Source organism: Globicephala melas, chromosome 5, assembly GCF_963455315.2.
Source record: "Globicephala melas chromosome 5, mGloMel1.2, whole genome shotgun sequence".
Classification (NCBI taxonomy): Eukaryota; Metazoa; Chordata; class Mammalia; order Artiodactyla; family Delphinidae; genus Globicephala; species Globicephala melas.
The window spans coordinates 61,033,085-61,048,184 of record NC_083318.1 but is presented as its reverse complement, the minus strand read 5'-3'; the positions used below and the strand labels follow the sequence as shown (position 1 = coordinate 61,048,184).

Sequence of the window (15,100 nt, the reverse complement as noted above, 5' to 3'; positions counted from 1 at the left end):
TAATGATTTTCATTCATCTTTCATGTAACTGTTTTATCCTTGGCACAGTCAAAGCCCTGTCTTTTAGGTGTCATGCCTTTGAATGTTTGGGGGGAAGGAAAAATAAGGAAACAGCGGTAAAGGGGAGGAGTGTGGTATGCAAGGCTGCACTGTGACTGGAGTATCTGTTATAACTTGTTATAAGACTGAGGTGCTATAGTGACTGTTTGAGGGCTTTTCAAAAATTTGAATTCTAAACCTGAAGTCTCCAGCCTCCTGTGAACTTTTTATTAAAAGTAAAAATCTTAGATATTTTTCTCTAGATGTATTAATACATAGATATTAAAAATGGGTGCAACTATTTTAGACTTTAATGTTGAAATACATATGAACCAAAAACGTACAGAAAAATGGTAAGCAATTGTTTGCTACATTGAATTAGAAAAATACAGAAACTCATCCTATCCTTTCCATGTTCAAGGAAAACTTTACATTTCATGTTATAGCAGAAAAATGCTTAGCATTCTAAAATTCAGACATTTTCCTTTAAAATGACTTTTTATAAAATGGGTTGATTATTTCAATATTTGCAAATTTTGACTTGAATATCTAAATAATGAATCAAAATTAATAGTTAACTGTTTGATTTATTGTTAGAGGATAAAGATATCTGTGTGATCCTTTTTACAAGTGAAAAGACATTAACATTTGTACCCTTTATTCATAATTTGAAAAGCCCTTCTTTGTTTGAAAAAATATATTTTGAACTGAAGCTTCTGCTAGGTGATGAAAAAAGTTTCACAATAATGATGTAGACTTTTGTGCTGTAATCCTTCTGTAATTATTTATTCTTATCCTAAGGACATTTTTTGTAACTTTGTAGATTGAGAATTATCTGTGCATTATACATTTCATATTCGTAGTCTGTGCTGTAATTAATGCACTCTTGTGTTTTCCGAATTCAGATTTGTGTGTTTTAGTTAGACATTATGTAACCTCAAGGCAGTTTCAACTGCTGCCTAATGATTGTGGTGTTTTTCTTTTGAATTCAATCCTACAGTGACCTGTAGTTTGTCTGTTATGAATTGTAAGAATTGCATTTTTTTTAAAACAAACATTCTGTGTAATGATAAGCACGGCTGCCTTGCTTAAGTAATAGGTAAGTGTAGATCATAAAGAGAGATCTTTAACGTTAATTAAACTTTATGCCTCTGCTATTCTTGGCAATTTTAGTGATAAAAAATATGTGAACACATAACATCTGTAGGCATGTTGAAGATTCACTTTGATAATCATAGTTATTTTTTTGCAACTTGGTGTTTCCTTTAATATTATTTTTGAGATTTGTTCACATCCATGCACGTATTTTAGCAATAATTGCTGTATAGTATTTTATTAAATGATGGAAAACACAGTTTATTCCCCTACTAGGTCATTGACTATTTTTTTTCACTGTTACAAATGAAGAGTTCTCATACTTTTAAGGACTTTAAGAAACTTTTGTGCATATTCAGTGTACCAGGAAGACCAAACGTTTTTTTCACTAATAAAAAATATAACAGTTGGCTCATTCTACCTGAGTGTTTACATTGTGTAGGGCACACACCTTATGCTCTTTAAAAACATCATCTCATTAATCCTCATAATATTCATAGGCAGCAGACTCTTTTTTTATTCCCCTTCAATAAATGAGGAAAAATAGGCTCAGGGCTGTTGGGTAACTTGACCAAGATCACCAAAGCATAATAACAAAAAATGATAATAGCTACTGCTTTTCTAAATGGGTTTTAAATTTTTGCTAATCAACCATGCTTTGTATTTCAAATTTAAAAGCAATCGCAGTTTTTAGGATAACTGATGGGGAAATAATAGGGCAGAAAGAGGGAGAAAGGAAAGAACGTGGGCTTTGCACTCAAGACGGAATTGACCTCGAATGTTGGTTTTGTCTCCTATTAGCTGTGCGCCTTGGGCTGGGAGAACTTCCTTTCCTTATTGGTAGGATTAGGACACTAGGTCCTACCTCAGTGGGCTATTAGGAGGATGAAATATGAGATGTAGATATATAAACCCCTAACAAAATGCTTTGGGCATAATAGATATTAGAATATAAAATAGCTTGTGATAATTTATTCATAGATAAATGAGAATATAAATTGCTAATCACCAGTTTTCAAAACAGCTTGTTTCCTGTATTGACCTAATTTTCATCTACAGTAGATCAAATGAGCTTGGTTGATAGATTTGGTAATTGCTTGCAGGTGGATATTGAATAGAGCTATCAATAAAAATCATCACAAACTTTTTTCTTTACATTTATCAGACTAAAAGTAAAACCAACAAAATATGCTTTAAAAATACCACTAATGGATGTACTTAAAATAATTCAAAAATCTTTTTTTTAATTTACATTTTTTTTTTTAGTAAGTTAATGTTGAGTTTTTTTATTAAGCATGGTGACTTAGAAAAGGGCTTATGGAGCTAGACTGCCTGACTTTGAATCCCAGGTTAGTTACTTATGAGCTGTGTGACTGTGGAAAAGTAAGTTAACTGCTTTGTGTGACAATCTTCTTAAAAAATGCAGATAAATGATAGTTCTTACTTCTTCGGGTGTTTGTGACTACACACACACACAAACACACACACACACATACATTATGAGTGTGTGTGTATTTATAAAATTTTGAGAACTGTGTCTGACATATAGTAAATGCTTAATAAGAATTAGCAATATATATAATTAGCACAAGTTACCAAAGATGTAGAAAATTTGAGTGCTGCTCTACTCAGCGGTTCAGATTATTAATATGTATTTGTGTCAGTGACATACAAATTTGAGGAAATGATTATAGCCATATAACAGTGTCAAGAATCTGGAGATAATGCACAAATAAAGGGTGACTTATTTTGCAACCCTTTGGTAAACTTGCGTGCCCTCCCCAGCCAAAGACAACTTCTATCCTGACTTTAAATAATGATGATTACTCTCATTTTAAAAAAGTTTTACATCTTAAGTATGTCCCAAACAATATACTGTCATTATTTTTTTTAGCATCTTTATTGGAGTATAATTGCTTTACAATGGTGTGTTAATTTCTGCTTTATAACAAAGTGAATCAGCTATACATATACATATGTTCCCATATCTCTTCCCTCTTGCATCTCCCTCCCTCCCACCCTCCCTATCACATCCCTCTAGGTGCTCGCAAAGCACCGAGCTGATCTCGGTATTTGTTTTTCTCCTTCTGACTTACCTCACTCTGTATGACAGACTCTAGATCCATCCACCTCACTACAAATAACTCAATTTCGTTTCTTTTTATGGCTGAGTAATATTCCATTGTATATATGTGCCACATCTTCTTTATCCATTCATCTGTCAATGGACACTTAGGTTGCTTCCATGTCTTGGCTATTGTAAATAGAGCTGCAATGAAGATTGTGGTACATGACTCTTTTAAATTATGGTTTTCTCAGGGTATATGCCCAGTAGTGGGATTGCTGGGTCATATGGCAGTTCTATTTTTAGTTTTTTAAGGAACCTCCATACTGTTCTCCATATTGGCCGTATCAATTTACATTCCCACCGACAGTGCAAGAGGTTTCCCTTTTCTCCACACCCTCTTCAGCATTTATTGTTTGTAGATTTTTTGATGATGGCCATTCAGACCGATGTGAGATGATATCTCATTGTAGTTTTGATTTGCATTTCTCTAATGATTAATGATGTTGAGCATGCTTTCATGTGTTTCTTGGCAATCTGTATATCTTCTTTGGAGAAATGTCTGTTTAGGTCTTCTGCCTATTTTTGGATTGGGTTGTTTGTTTTTTTGTTATTGAGCTGCATGAGCTGCTTGTAAATTCTGGAGATTAATCCTTTGTCAGTTGCTTCATTTGCAAATATTTTCTCCCATTCTGAGGGTTGTCTTTTGGTCTTGTTTATGGTTTCCTTTGCTGTGCAAAAGCTTTTCAGTTTCATTAGGTCCCATTTGTTTATTTTTGTTTTTATTTCCATTTCTCTAGGAGGTGGTTCAAAAAGGATCTTGCTGTGATTTATGTCATAGGGTGTTCTGCCTATGTTTTCCCCTAAGAGTTTGATAGTGTCTGGGCTTACATTTAGGTCTTTAATCCATTTTGAGTTTATTTTTGTGTATGGTGTTAGGAAGTGTTCTAATTTCATTCTTTTACATGTAACTGTCCAGTTTTCCCAGCACCACTTATTGAAGAGGCTGTCTTTTCTCCATTGTATATTCTTGCCTCCTTTATCAAAGATAAGGTGACCATATTTGCTTGGGTTTATCTCTGGGCTTTCTATCCTGTTCCATTGATCTATATTTCTGTTTTTGTGCCAGTACCATAGTGTCTTGATTACTGTAGTTTTGTAGTGTAGTCTGAGGTCAGGTAGCTTGATTCCTCCAGCTCCGTTTCTCTTTCTCAAGACTGCTTTGACTGTTCGGGGTCTTTTGTGTTTCCATACAAACTGTGAAATTTTTTTGTTCTAGTTCTGTGAAAAATGCCAGTGGTAGTTTGATAGGGATTGAATCTGTAGATTGCTTTGGGTAGTAGAGTCATTTTCAAAATGTTGATTCTTCCAATCTAAGAACATGGTCTATCTCTCCATCTATTTGTATCATTTTTAATTACTTTCATCAGTGTCTTATAATTTTCTGCATACAGGTCTTTTGTCTCCTTAGGTAGGTTCATTCCTAGATATTTTATTCTTTTTGTTGCAGTGGCAAATGGGAGTGTTTTCTTGATTTCACTTTCAGATTTTTCATCATTAGTTTATAGGAATGCAAGAGATTTCTGTGCTTAATTTTGTATCCTGCTACTTTACCAAATTCATTGATTAGCTCTAGTAGTTTTTTGGTAACGTCTTTAGAATTCTCTGTGTTTAGTATCATGTCATCTGCAAACAGAGACAGCTTTACTTCTTCTTTGCCAATTTGGATTCCTTTTATTTCTTTTTCTTCTCTGATTGCTGCAGCTAAAACTTCCAAAACTGTGTTGAATAATAGTGGTGAGAATGGGCAACCTTGTCTTTTTCCTGATCTTAGTGGAATTGGTTTCAGTTTTTCACCATTGAGGACGATGTTGGCTCTGCGTTTGTCATATATGGCCTTTATTATGTTGAGGTAAGTTCCCTCTATGCCTACTTTCTGGAGGGTTTTTATCATAGATGGGTGTTGAATTTGTCGAAAGCTTTTTCTGCATCTATTGAGATGATCATGTGGGTTTTCTCCTTCAATTTGTTAATATGGTGTATCACATTGATTGATTTGAGTATATTGAAGAATCCTTGCATTCCTGGGATAAATGCCAGTTGATCATAGTGTATGATCCTTTTAATGTGCTGTTGGATTCTGTTTGTTAGTATTTTGTTTAGGATTTTTACATCTATGTTCATCAGTGATATTGGCCTGTAGTTTTCTTTTTTTGTGACATCTTTGTCTGGTTTTGGTATCAGGGTGATGGTGGCCTCGTAGAATGAGTTTGGGAGTGTTCTTCCCTCTGCTATCTTTTGGAAGAATTTGAGAAGGATAGGTGTTAACTCTTTTCTAAATGTTTGATAGAATTCACCTCTGAAGCCATCTGGTCTTGGGCTTTTGTTTATTGGAAGATTTTTGTTTTTTTTGTTTTTTTTTTTGGCAGTACGTGGGCCTCTCACTGTTGTGGCCTCTCCCATTGCAGAGCACAGGCTCTGGACGTGCAGGCTCAGTGGCCATGGCTCACAGGCCCAGCCGCTCCACGGCATGTGGGATCCTCCCAGACCAGGTCACGAACCCGTGTCCCCTGCCTCGGCAGGCGGACTCTCAACCACTGCGCCACCAGGGAAGCCCTATTGGAAGATTTTTAATCACAGTTTCAATTTCAGTGCTTGTGATTGGTCTGTTCATATTTTCTATTTCTTCCTGGTTCAGTCTCGGAAGGTTTTGCGTTTCTAAGATTTGTCCATTTCTTTAAGTTTGTCCACTTTATTGGCATATAGTTGCTTGTAGTAATCTCTCATGATCCTTGTATTTCTGCAGTATCAGTTGTTACTTCTCCTTTTTCATTTCTAATTCTGTTGATTGGAGTCTTCCTTTTTTCTTGATGAGTCTGGCTAATAGTTTATCAGTTTTATTTATCTTCTCAAAGAACCATCTTTTAGTTTTATTGATCTTTGCTATTGTTTCCTTCATTTCTTTTCCTTTTATTTCTGATTTGATCTTTATGATTACTTTCCTTCTGCTAACTTTGGGGTTTTTTTGTTCTTCTTTCTCTAATTGTGTTAGTTGTAAGTTTGGGCTGTTTATTTGAGATGTTTCTTGTTTCTTAAGGTAGGATTGTATTGCTATAAACTTCCGTCTTAGAACTGCTTTTGCTGCATCCCTTATGTTTTGGGTCGTCGTGTTTTCATTGTCATTTGTTTCTAGGTATTTTTTGATTTTCTCTTTGATTTCTTCAGTGATCTGTTGGTTATTAAGTAGTGTATTGTTTAGCCTCCATGTGTTTGTATTTTATACAGATTTTTTCCTGTAATTGATATCTAGTCTCATAATGTTGTGGTTGGAAAAGATACTTGAAACAATTTCAGTTTTCTTAAATTTACCAAGGCTTGATTTGTGACCCAAGATATGATCTATCCTGGAGAATGTTCTATGAGCATTTGAGAAGAATATGTATTCTGTTGTTTTTGGATGGAATGTCTTGTAAATAGCAATTAAGTCCAATTTGTTTAATGTATCATTTAAAGGTTGTGTTTCCTTTTTTATTTTCATTTTGGACGATCTGTCCGTTGGTGAAAGTGGGGTGTTAAAGTCCCCTACTATGATTGTGTTACTGTCGATTTCCTCTTTTATAGCTGTTAGCAGTTGCCTTATGTATTGAGGTGCTCCTCCGTTGGGTGCAAATATATTTATAATTGTTATATCTTCTTCTTGGATTGATCCCTTGATCATTATAGTGTCCTTCTTTGTCTCTTGTAAAAGTCTTTGTTTTATAGTCTGTTTTGTCTGATGTGAGAAGTGCTACTCCAGCTTTGTTTCCATTTTCATGGAATATCTTTTTCCATACCCTCACTTTCAGTCTGTATGTGTCCCTGGGTCTGAAGTGGGTTTCTTGTTGACAGCATATATATGGGTCTTGTTTTTGTCTCCCTTCAACCAGTCTATGTCTTTTGGTTGGAGCATTTAATCCATTTACATTTAAGGTAATTATCGATATGTATGTTCCTATTACCATTTTCGTAATTGTTTTGGGTTTGTTATTTTAGGTCTTTTCCTTCTCTTGTGTTTCCTCCCTAGAGAAGTTCCTTTAGCATTTGTTGTAAAGCTAGTTGGCGGTGCTGAATTGTCTTAGCTTTGCTTGTCTGTAAAGGTTTTAATTTCTCCGTCAAATCTGAATGAGATCATTGCTGGGTAGAGTAATCTTGGTTGTAGATTTTTCCCTTTCATCACGTTAAATATATCCTGCCACTCCCTTCTGTCTTGCAGAGTTTTTGCTGAAAGATCAGCTGTTAACCTTATGGGGATTCCCTTATGTGTTATTTGTTGGTTTTCCCTTGCTGCTTTTAATATTTTTTCTTTGTATTTAATTTTTGATAGTTTGATCAATATGTGTCTTGGTGTATTTCTCATTGAATTTATCCTGTATGGGACTCTCTGTGCTTCCTGGACTTGACTATTTCCTTTCCCATATTAGGGAAGTTTTCAACTATAATCTCTTCAAATATTTTCTCAGTCCCTTTCTTTTTCTCTTCTTCTTCTGGGACCTCTATGTTTCGAATGTTGGTGCATTTAATGTTTTCCCAGAAGTCTCTGAGACTGTCCTCAATTCTTTTCATTCTATTTTCTTTATTCTGCTCTACAGTACTTATTTCCACTATTTTATTTTCCAGGTCACTTATCCGTTCTTCTGCCTCAGTTAATCTGCTACTGATCCTTTGTAGAGAATTTTTAATTTCATTTATTGTGTTGTTCATCATTGTTTGTTTGCTCTTTAGTTCTTCTAGGTCGGTGTTAAACATTTCTTGTATTTTCTCCATTCTATTTCCAAGATTGTGGATCATCTTTTCTATCATTATTCCGAATTCTTTTTCAGGTAGACTGCCTATTCCCTCTTCATTTGTTAGGTCTGGTGGGTTTTTACCTTGCTTCTTCATGTGCTGTGTGTTTCTGTGTCTTCTCATTGTGCTTAACTTACTGTATTTGAGGTCTCCTTTTCGCAGGCTGCCGGTTCGTAGTTCCCATTGCTTTTGGTGTCTGCCCCAAGTGGCTAAGGCTGGTTCAGTGGTTTGTGTAGGCTTCCTGCTGGAGGGGACTAGTGCCTGTGTTCTGGTGGATGAGGCTGGATCTTTTCTTTCTGTTGGGTAGGTCCACATCTGGTAGTGTGTTTTGGGGTGTCTGTGACCTTATTATGATTTTTGGCAGCCTCTCTGCTAATGGGTGGGGTTTTGTTCCTGTCTTGCTAGTTGTTTGGCATAGGGTGTCCAGCACTGTACCTTGCTGGTCATTGAGTGGAGCTGGGTCGTGGCGTTGAGATGGAGTTCTCTGGGAGATTTTTGCCATTTGATATGACATGGAGCTGGGAGGTCTCTTGTGGACCAGTGTCCTGAAATTGGCTCTCCCACCTCAGAGGCATAGCCCTGATGCCTGGCCGAAGCACCAACAGCCTGTTATCCACACGGCTCAGCACAATAGGGGGGAAAAAAGAAAGAAAGAAAGAAAAAGATAAAATAAAATGAAATGAAATTTAATGAAATAAAATAACGGTATTAAATTAAAAAATAATTATTAAAAAATTTTTAAAGTAATAAAGAAAGAAGGAAAGAATAGAGCAACCAAACCTAAAAACAAATCCACCAATGATAAGAAGCACTAAAATCTATACTAAAATAAAGAAAAAACACGGACAGAAAGAACCCTAGGACAACTAATAAAAGCAAAGCTATACAGACAAAATCACATACAGAAGCCTACACACTCAGAAAAAGATAAAAAGGGAAAAAAAAAATATATATATATTGTTGCTCCCAAAGTTCCACCTCCTTGATTTGGGATGATTCATTGTCTATCTAGGTATTCCACAGATGCAGGGTACATCAAGTTGATTGTGGAGATTTACTCCGCTGCTTCTGAGGCTGCTGGGAGAGATTTCCCTTTCCCTTCTTTGTTCTCACAGTTCCTGGGGTTCAGCTTTGGATTTGGCCCCGCCTCTGCATGTAGGTCACCTGAGGGCATCTGTTCTTCACTCAGACAGGACGGGGTTAAAGGAGCAGCTATTCGGGGGCTCTGGCTCACTCAGGCCGGGGGGAGGCAGGGGTACGGAATGCTGGGCAAGCCTGTGGCGTCAGAGGCCAGCATGACGTTGTAGCAGCCTGAGGCACACCATGTGTTCTCCCGGGGAAGTTGTCCCTGGATCACGGGACCCTGGCAGTGGCAGGCTGCACAGCTCCCAGGAGGGGAGATGTGGAGAGTGACCTGTGCTTGCACACAGGCTTCTTGGTGGCTGCAACAGCAGCCTTAGCGTCTCATGCCCATCTCTGGGGTCCGCGCTGATAGCCACGGCTCACGCCCATCTCTGGAGCTCCTTTAAGCAGCACTCTTAATCCCCTCTCCTTGCACACCCCTAAACAAAGTGGCAAGAAAAAGTGTCTTGCCTCTTCGGCAGCTTCAGACCTTTTCCCAGACTCCCTCCCGGCTAGCTGTGGCACACTAGCCCTCTTTAGGCTCTGTTCATGCAGCCAACCCCAGTCCTCATCCAACCGAAGCCCGAGCCTCAGCTCCCCGCTCCCACCCGCCCCGGGGGGTGAGCAGAGAAGCCTCTCGTGCTGGTGAGTGCTGGTCAACGCCGATCCTCTGTGCGGGAATCTCCCCACTTTGCCCTCCACACCCCTGTTGCTGCGCTCTCCTCCATGGCTCTGAAGCTCCCCCCTCCGCCACTCGCAGTCTCCACCCACGAAGGGTCTTCCTAGTGTGTGGAAACCTTTCCTCCTTCACAGCTCCCTCCCACTGGTGCAGGTCCCATCCCTATTCTTTTGTCTCTGTTTTTTCTTTTTTCTTTTGCCCTACCCAGGTACATGGGGGAGTTTCTTGCCTTTTGGGAGGTTTTAGGTCTTCTGCTGGCATTCAGGAGATGGTCTGTAGGGGTTGTTCCACGTGTAGATGTATTTCTGATGTGTCTGTGGGGAGGAAGGTGATCTCCATGTCTTACTCTTCCGCCATCTTGAATCCCTTCTCTATACTGTAGTTTTGACTGTCTTATGGTTTTAAAAATGCAGCCATATAGTAAATCTTTTAGTTAAGTTCATTTTGCTTAACTTTGAGACTTAATCTATGTTGGTACCTATGTTTGTAGACTGTTCATTTTCACTGCTGTATAATATTTCCCCATATGGATATATCATATCCATTCTACTGTTATAGTTCACATTCTCCACATCATCTAGTATTTTACATGTAAATGATATATGTGTACACACATGTGTAAACCAGCTTTATTTATATCTAACTTACATGTAAGAAAAAAGACTGATATTAAATAGACAGGTTGATGAGTTTTGACAAATATATACACCCATGTGACCACAATCAAGATATAGAACATTTCTATCATCCCTCAAAAATTGCCTTTGCACATTGGCAGTAAATTATCCTATCACCTACATTGGGGAACCACTGATCTCACTGAATTACTTTTGCCTATTCTAGAATTTCATATAAATTGAATCATACAGCAAGTAACGTTTTGTGTCCGATATCTTTTATTCAACCTGATGTTTATGAGATGCATCCATGTGGCTGCATGTCAGTTTGTTGTTTTGTCTGTTGAATGTTATTCTTTTGTGTGATTCTCCCACAGCTTCTTTAACTTTTTTATGTTTACATACATTTGGGTGGTTTTTCTTTTCATCTACATGTATGTCTGTTGAATATATACTTAGGAGTAGCGTTGCTGTCATAGTATATGCTTATCTTGCACTTTGGTGGGTAATGCAAAGTGGTTCTCATCATTGAGTAGTTATGCTCACTTATGTTAACACTAGCAGTGTTAACTAGTGCATTTCTTTTGTCTCATAGCCTCAACAGAATTTCGTTATTTAAAAAATTTTAGCCATACAGGTGAGCGGGTAGTTATATTTCATTGCGATTTTAATTTGTATTTTCTGATGATTAATGAAATCGAGTACCTTTTAACGCATTTATTGGTCATTGACCATGTTTCTATCTTCTTTTATGTGGTGCCTTTTGGAGTCATTTACCCATTTTGAGGGAGGGGGGTTGTTGTTTTGAATTGCATTTTCTGTGTTTTATAATGATTTTTAAGAGCTATTGATGCACCATGAGTTTGAGCCCTTTGTCGAATATATATTTTCCTCTTCTACATACTGCTTTTTTATTCTTTGATGGTGACTTTTAATGAACGAAATTTCTTTAATTTAGTCAGATTTACCATTACTTTCCTTTAGAGTTAGAATTTTTCATATGTTAAGACACAGCAGATAATTCTGTTTTATTATCTTCTAGCTTTATTGTTTGGCCTATCATGTTGGGATTTATAATCCACCTTTTTTTTTTTTTTTTTTTTTTTTTTGCGGTACGTGGGCCTCTCACTGTTGTGGCCTCTCCGGTTGCAGAGCACAGGCTCCGGACGCGCAGGCTTAGCAGCCATGGCTCACGGGCCTAGCTGCTCCGCGGCATGTGGGATCTTCCCGGACCGGGGCACGAACCCGTGTCCCCTGCATCGGCAGGCGGACTCTCAACCACTGTGCCACCAGGGAAGCCCCTATAATCTACCTTTAATTGATTTCTAGGTATGGTTTGAGGTAGGAGTACTTTTTTTTTTAATACCAAGTGGATATCCAAGTCATCTTCTTATTAAAGACATGCTTTGCTCATTGCTCAAGATTGACATCTTTGTTTTAACTTAAATGAATATTGGGTGCCTTTATGCCCATTCTACTTCACTAATCTATATATCTGTCCTTTTATCAGTAATGTAGTGTCTTCATTACCATAGCTTTAAAAATAAATCCTGATACCTAGCAGAGCAAGTCTTCTCACTTTCTTTTTCAGGTGTCTTAGTTATTCTTGGTCTTTTGCTTTTTCTTATAAATTTAAAGATCAACTTGTTAAATTCCACCTAGATACCCACCCCTGTAACTCTTTTGATTGGGATTACATTGATTCTACAAATGAACATAGGCAGTGTTGACATCTTTGCAGTATTCAGTCTTCCATATATTCCTCCATTTAATTAGATTTTCTTTAATTTTCTCAGGAATGGTTTCTCAGGACTGAGGTCTTACAAATCTTTTGTTAGATTTAATCCTGGGTTTTTATATTTTTCTGATACTTTTGTATATGGTATCACTTCTAATATTTCATTTTGTTCGCTGATATTTGGCAATATAGTTTATATTTTATATATCAACCCTATGAAGAGTAGGTTTGCTAAATTCATTTTTAAACAACTCTTTGAGGTATAATATTTGCATAATAAACTGTACCAATTCAAAGCATATAATTTGATGAGTTTTGAAAGATGTGTAAACCTATTAAATTATCACCACAATTAAGAAGTGGCAGTTCCATCAACCCTAAGCATTTCTTAGTGTCCTTCTACAGTCCATCCGTCTTCCATGCTCCCTTATAGAATCATATAGGATATACGTCTTTGTGCCAGGCTTCTTTCGCTGAGCATGATGATTTTGAGAGTTATTCATATTATTATGTTTAGTATTAATTTGTATCCTTTTATTAGTTCCCACCCCCAAGCTTGGTAGTAATCCCTTAAGTCCTTATACCACTATTTGTTTATCATTCACCTGTTGATGTACATTTAGTTTGCTTTAAGTTGTTGATTATTGAGGGTAAAACTGCTATGAAGAAAGACCAGAAAACTTTATTTCCCTGGAAATGTGTTTTCAATTCTTTTGAGTTTCTAGGATTGGATAGCTGGGAGCTTAAATTAACTTTATCAGAAAATGTCAAGCAGTATTCCAAAATGGATGTACCCTTTTGCGTTCCTGCTGGCAGTATTTAAACCTTTTATTTATTCAACATGCTGTCTAACACTTGGTGTTTACAGCCTTAAGTTTATCCATTCTAATGAGTCCGTATTTATTATCACATTTGTGTATCCTCTTATAAAGTGTCTATTTAAATTTTTGTCCATTTTTAAATTGAATCATTTCTATTAATAGATTGTATGTATTCTTTTTATATTTTAGAAACAAGTCATTTATCAGAAATATGTGACAGCATAAAGGTCCAACTTTTTTTTGGGAGGGTGTTGTATCTTATTTAAGAAATCTTTGCATACTTAAAGGTTGCAAAATTTTTCTTCTGTTGGTTTCCAAAAGGTTTAGAGTTTTAGTAGTAACATTTAGGCCTAAACTGCATTTCAAGTTAATTTTTGTATATGGTATGAAGTAATGGTTGATATTCATTTCTTTTTTTAAATTGAGCTATCCAGTTATTCCAGCAACACTTGTTGAAAAAACTATCCTTTCCCCATTGAATTGCCATGACATATTTTTTCAAAAATCACTGGACCATAGATGTGTGGGAGTATATGTGGACTTCTGTTTAATTCCATTGATTTATATGTCTGCCCTTTCACCAATACCACACAAATTTGATTGCTGTAGTTTTAGACTAAATATTGAAATCATATACGATAAATCTTCCAATTTTGTCTTTCTTTTAAATGTTCTGACCATTCCAAATTGTTCTTATTTGCATGTAAATTTTAGCATCACCTTGTTAATTTCTATAAAAAAGATCACTGGAATTTTGTTTGGGATTATGTTGACGCTGTGTATCAATATGTGGAGAATTCACATCTTAACGATATTGAGTCTTCCAATCCATGAACATGATATATCTACTTCTTTAATTTTTCTCAGCAATGTTTTAGAGTTTTCAGTGTGCAGATCCTGCCCATATTTTGATAAATTTACCCCTTAGTGTTTCATGTTTCTTTATGCTCTTGTAAAAGTTATATTTTCAAACTATTTTTCCAATTGTTCATTGCTAGTATTTAGAAATACTATTGATTTTTAAAAATATTTCCCCCTATCCTGGTACCTTGCTAGACTGACTGACTTAGCAGTTTGAGAAGCTTTTAGGTAGATTTTTAAGGATTTCCTGTTGATTAGATACAGACTTCTGCTTATAAGAGGCCTTCCTTTCCAATCTGAATGTTTTTTTATTTCTTTCGCTTGTTGCACTGACTGCAACATATGAACTAATGTGTATATAACTAGTGAGCGCCCACCTCCTTGCCTTATTTCCAGTCTTAAGGAAAATGATTCAGTCTTTAATCTTTGATTATGATGTTGGTTTTTCATAAATGCCCTTTATTAGGTTGAGGAAGTTTTTTTCTATTCCTAGTTTGCTGAGAGTTTTTGTCATGAATGGATTTTGAATTTTGTCAATTGGTTTTTCTGAATCTATTGCTGTGAGAATGTGATTTTTCTCCTTTATTTTCTTAATTTGGTGAATTATATTAATTTTTCCGTGATAAACCAACTTTGCTTTCTTGTGGTAAATCTCACCTGGTCATAATATATTATCCTTTTTATGTATTGTTGGATTTGATTTGCTAATATTCTGTTAACGATTTTTGCATGTTAAATTTATAAGGAATATTTGTCTAATATTTATCTGTTGTTTTGTTTTTGACTGGCTGTGTATTAGTAATACTGGCCTTACTGAATGAACTAGGAAGTAGTCCTTCCTTTCCTATTTTCTGAAAAGGTTTACATAGAATTGGTATTATTCCTTCCTTAAATGTTTGGTGGAGCTCACCATTGCAGTATTTGGGCCTGGAGCTTTTTGTGGGTAGGTGATTAATTACTGAATTCAAATTTTCTAATAGATACAGGGATATTAAGATTTTCTATTCTTGTGTCCTATTTGATCATTTGTATCTCAAGGAATTTTTCCATTTCATGTAAATTGTTGAATTTACTGGCATAAAGTTTTTCTTAATAGTCTGTAATTATCCCTTTAATGTTTGTAGGATTTGTAGTGATGTTCTCTCTTTCATTCCTGATATTGGTAATTTGTCTCTTCTGTCTCTCATTCTTATTTTCCTTCCCTGAGGGTTATAAATTTTATTGATCTTTTCAAAGAAC

General features: G+C 36.2%; 1 protein-coding gene across 5 annotated transcripts in view; it reads left to right on the top strand.

The window, feature by feature from the left end:
* The window catches only part of ARAP2 (ArfGAP with RhoGAP domain, ankyrin repeat and PH domain 2), a 199,575-nt gene that overhangs the window by 17,921 nt on the left and 166,554 nt on the right, over positions 1-15,100 (top strand). The window lies entirely within an intron of this gene.